This window comes from Chrysochloris asiatica, unplaced genomic scaffold (genome assembly GCF_000296735.1).
Source record: "Chrysochloris asiatica unplaced genomic scaffold, ChrAsi1.0 scaffold00217, whole genome shotgun sequence".
In the NCBI taxonomy this organism is placed as follows: Eukaryota; Metazoa; Chordata; class Mammalia; order Afrosoricida; family Chrysochloridae; genus Chrysochloris; species Chrysochloris asiatica.
Genome location: NW_006408735.1, coordinates 4720207 through 4725465, shown reverse-complemented (window position 1 = coordinate 4725465; position 5259 = coordinate 4720207). Strand labels below are relative to the sequence as shown.

At 36.6% G+C, this 5259-nt stretch overlaps 1 pseudogene; it reads left to right on the top strand.

Moving 5' to 3' along the window:
- Positions 1 to 717: 717 nt before the first annotated feature.
- On the top strand, positions 718 to 4529 carry LOC102822522 (annotated as a pseudogene).
- The last annotated feature ends 730 nt before the right edge of the window (positions 4530 to 5259 follow it).

The following is a 5259-nucleotide window of genomic DNA, read 5'->3' as shown; positions in this document are numbered from 1 at the left end:
AGAACTAAAACATCTCTTTTAAATCTGGAGAACAGCTTTCTGGGTATAATGGGAACAGAAATCTTTGGCTTCCTCCCCACAATTTCCCTATGAATTGTCAAAAAAAGTATCTCAACATGGTGGGCTGCCACTTTGGATAGGATTATCAAGTCAGTCTAGGCTTAACTTGTCTTTGAGGTTCCCACCATCTCTACATAGTCTGCTCTTACTCAATCCAGAAGAAAGCAGCCCTCTGGCTAATGAATCATACCCTTAGTATGAGAATTTATCCTTCCAACATCTGTTAACTTTTAACAACTTCATAGTCTCACCCAGTTCAAAATCAGTTGAAATCTTTTAAGAGATGACCTTTATCTTTTGAATACCAAAAAGTACTTAAAATACCATCTAATGCAATATATTTAAATCACTATTCATACTAACCAACAATACTCCCTCTTCACAGCCCACACTTGTAATATCAGTAAATAGAAAACAGAAAGAAAAAAAAAAAAAAAAAAAATACTCCCTCTTCACAGCCCACACTTGTAATATCAGTAAATAGAAAACAGAAAGAAAAAAAAAAAAAAGTATCAAAATTTTAAATGAAGAACAAACAAACTAAAAAACAAACCCAGGATGAAGAACAAGTAATGGTGCATTTAAGAATCTAGCAGTGAGAAAAGATTTAACACAAATAACCATGAAGTATTACATTGATTCAATTGCACAGGTAGCATGAGGGAGAGAAGGTAATTTAAATGAAGCTCTAGAAGTACAAACAGAGTGCTTTTTGGAGGCCAACATGTCTAAGCTTCGTCTCTCCTACTTTGGACACATTGTCCGGAGAGAACAGTCGCTGGAGAAGGATGTGATGCTGGGTAAGATGGAGGGTCAGAGAAAAAGAGGAAGACCCCCAATGAGATGGATCAGCCAGGTGGCATCATTGATGGCTTCAAGTGTGGCAGCGGTAGTGAGGTTGGCCCAGGATCAGACATTGTTTCATTCTGCTGTGCATGGGGTTGCTATGAGTCGGTTCCGACTCGATGGCACTTGACAACAACCACAACATAAGTGTACTTAGGGAGCACTGTAGGCTCTGTAGGATAAGCTTTCTACTGTTAAAATGTTAACATGTACAGCCTTGGAAACCCTATACTATGAGTCAGTTCCAGTGAATGACACTTAGCAACAACAAACAATATATGTGTACTTATTTAGCCACAGGTTTAATATGAGCTGTTCGCTTAATGAAAACGAGCATTGATGTCAACGAGTAGGCCTCAAAAGGCTTAGACCAATTTTGTAATTCATATCTAAATAAAGTATTTCAAAAAGACATCCAGAGCATTTCAGAAACTCATAACATAACAATAATGGTTGAAGGAGATGAGGACTAAAGAGACAGTCTGGTTAGTTGAGATTTAGAGATGGGACATGCTATTGTTTTCAAATATTTGCAAATGGATTAACTTGGTACCATTTCAGAATATAAAATTAGGATCAAAAGGACAAGCATAACACTGAAACATATTTTGACTCAACATAAAAAGGCTTCTAAAATGTTATCAGCATGTAACAGAGAGTTTACCACTAATCACGGGTCCCTACTGTCATGGGTAGTTACATACAATATGTTCTAACTCCTACATATAATATATAACATATGGCGAGCTTACATTTTATATTTGTAGAGAAAACAATTGTCAGGTCCTATGCCATCTTCATAATGGTTGATAGGCTTCAGTCCATTATTGTGGTTATTTTGTCACTCCATCTTCTGATATCTTTCCTTCTTTTTTTTGATCCTCTCTGTTACCTAGCATGATGATGTTTTCTAGCAATTGGTCTTTCTTGATGTTGAAAATAAGTTTATCCAAAGCTGAAATATCATCCTCCTCCCTTGTAACTAGCATTCTAGTTCAATTTCTCCTAAGACTGATTGTTGTTGTTGTTAAGTGCTGTGGAGTCGATTCTGACTCATAGCGACTCTATACAGGGTTTCTGAGGCTGTAAATCTTTACTGGAGCAGAAAGCCTCATCTCTCTCCCATGGAGCAGCTGGTAGTTTCGAACTGCTGACTTTGCGGTTTGCAGCCCGATTCGTAACCACTACGCTACCAGAGCTCCTTATTAGCTCATTCTTTTTGTAGTCATTTGTATACTCAGTATTCCTCAGTGATACCATAATTCAAAACCATCAATTGTTCTTTAGTCTTTCTTTTTTCTTGTTCAGCTTTTGAATAATTATACAGCAATTGAAAAGACTATGGCTTAGATTAGGAGCACGTTAGTCATTAAAGGTAACATCTTTACATTTTAAAACTTTAAAAAGAGCTCTTTTTGCATCAGATTTGTCCAATACAATATCATTTGATTTCTTGTCTGCTGCTTCCCTGGACAAGGAATTTTGATCCAAGTAAAATAAAAGAATTGTCAGCTCAAAATCTTCATCTATTCTATGTAAGCCTTTGTTGTCCATGATTTTTTAAGAAATTGATAATCAGATTTACTATTTTTATTGCAATCTGCAATGTGTCATAAAATTTTGCTTTAGTACTTGAATGACTTTTATTTTTCCTAACCCTAGCAGTACACATTCCCAGACATGAAATATTTTTCATTTGTACATATTTCTCACATGACAAAAAACATGTAAATATACTATGCATAAGATTTCTTCAAGTTTGTGAAAGTGTTTTCTTATTAACAGAGGTTTTGAAACTTGAAAAAACTCAATAAAGTTTTAAAAACATAATTGCATACAATAAATTTAAGATTATATTTTCAAATCACCTTCAAATGCTATGTTTTGCTATATTTTCACCTCAGAACACTTTCTATTTGGTTGATCTTTATGTGGTGTTTCATATTTCCTGCTTTTAGATAAAATGTTCTTGGGGGAATATTGGCACATTACTTTTGTGCAGTACCATTGTAAGTATACTTAAAAAAAGAGAAAGAGAAAATCTTTGGTAGTTTATTGTACTAGCATTTTAATGTTAGAAACAGAGGCTCAAATTTCAAGCTGTTGCATGGGTTTTGTGTTAAGAAGTACTTTATCCACTTCAGAATGATAATACAAAATTGGTAGCGTCATATAAAGTAAAAGGATATTATTATAGAGTACAAAGCGTTACATAGCCTTCAGAGTAAATCCCTTGTGTAGATCTTTACAAAAGGTGTTGCACTGTCATTTATACAAGAATGAATTTTCTTATATTATCTAACATATTGTAAAAAGAAATAGTCTGAAGTAATCTTGGAGATAGCCTCATGTATTTCTAAACTGTATTGAAACTTACAAATTGGGATGAAATGAATCTAATGTTCATTTTATATTCCTAGCAGTTATGTTAAAACATAATGCATTACCCAAATTTTAAGACATATTTTAAATTTAATACAGGTTAATTATTCTTCTCAGATAGTTTCTGAAAGTTTTTATTTTATTACTTTTATTATTTTGGCATTTTGATGTGATCTGATTACTCTAGGTTGAATTTTTGCTGCAAGTTTTATTAGCTTCAACTAGTGAAGTATACAGTTTACTATGCCAGAAATGACAAACTGAAGAGGAATGGTATCACATTCATCATCAAAAAAAGAACATTTCGGGTTTGATTCATCCATTTTGGAGAGACAGGGGAGCGGGGGGCTCGTCTGATCAAGGGGCCCTGAAACAAGGCGCAGCGGAGTTTGAGAAACCAGCAGCTCGAGGTTCAGCTGCAGCAGCCAAGGTTAGGGGCGGGGGGCGCCAAGCACATGGGATGTGGGGGGGGTCCTGGTCTTTGGCTTCTCGACTGGCTCCTGTTTCGACAGCGAACATGTCCGGCCTGTCAGAAATAGGAAGGTCGTTGATTATTCACAGTTTCAGGAATCTGATGATGCTGATGAAGATTATGGAAGAGATTCGGGTCCTCCAGCCAAGAAAATCATCTCCTCGAGAAACTAAAAGAAGAGGAGGTCTGGAAAGAATTCACAGGAAGACAGTGAGGACTCGGAAGAAAAAGATGTGAAGACCAAGAAGGATGGCTCTCACTCAGCAGATGATAGTGAAGATGAAAAAAAAGTTCATAAAAATGTACGCCAGCAGCGATAGGCAGCTTCTAAAGCAGCTTCTAAGCAGAGAGAAATGCTTATGGAAGATGTGGGCAGTGAGGAAGAACAAGAAGAGGAGGATGAGGCACCATTCCAAGACAAAGATTCTAGCAGTGATGAAGACTTCCTAATGGAAGATGGTGATGACAGTGACTATGGCAGTTCAAAAAAGAAAAAAAACAAAAAGATGGTTAAGAAATCCAAACCTGAGCGAAAAGAAAAGAAAATGCCTAAACCCAGGCTAAGGGCAGCAAGTGACGCCAAGTCCAGTGAAAGGCAAAAAATGGGTCGTCCCATAGCTTCAAAGGCGTCAAAGGAAAAGACTCCTTCGCCTAAAGAAGACAATGAGGAACCAGAAAGCCCTCCAGAAAAGAAAACATCTGCCAGCTCTCAACCAGAAAATCTGGGGTTGAAGCCTCTGAAGATGAAGCCCGGTCTGGGGATAATTAAAAGTGATGATGGTTTGGGGAGAGATTTTATTAACAAAGAAAGAGGAGAACCTCCTTAAGATAGAACATGGTTTGGTTGTGGCTTGAAATATGGGCTTTCAATGCGTGTTTCTATTTGTTGAAGATAGCATTTTCTCTCTCTCTCTCTCTCTTTTTTTATTTTTAAAGAAAACCATTGTATGTGTAAGTTACTTTTTGGATGTCCTCTTCTTTTTGTCATCCACTCCCCACCCCACCCCCAGTCTCCAATGGAAGCCGTGCCAAATTAATCACCAGATTGACCGCTCCATCTCTTTATTTTAATGGAAGTCATATCACAGTGGTAGAGCAATAAGATTTAAAGTGAACACTATAAACATTGTCCTTTTTGCTAAATAATGACAAGTTGAACAGTAATCAGAAAGCGCAGAAAGGTTTTAATTTAAAATGATAGGTTCTTTCCCTGCCTGTACTTAAAAAAAAAAAAAAAAATCAATTGCCCTCTGATACGAGCTTTTATAACCTATATACATGAGCTTCAATGTATTTTCTTAAATCATGAATTTAAACTTCCACTGATAAGAGACAAGTAGGAGATGAAGACCAATTCTGAGTTGTTATGTATTCATATTTTTATCTCAGGGGAGGGTGGAGAACAGAATTGCCAGTCTTTGGGGGAGGGGGCACGGGGGAGTAAATTTTCTTTTTTATTCATCACTTGTTATTTCTGAGATGAGAGCCAGTGATCCTTT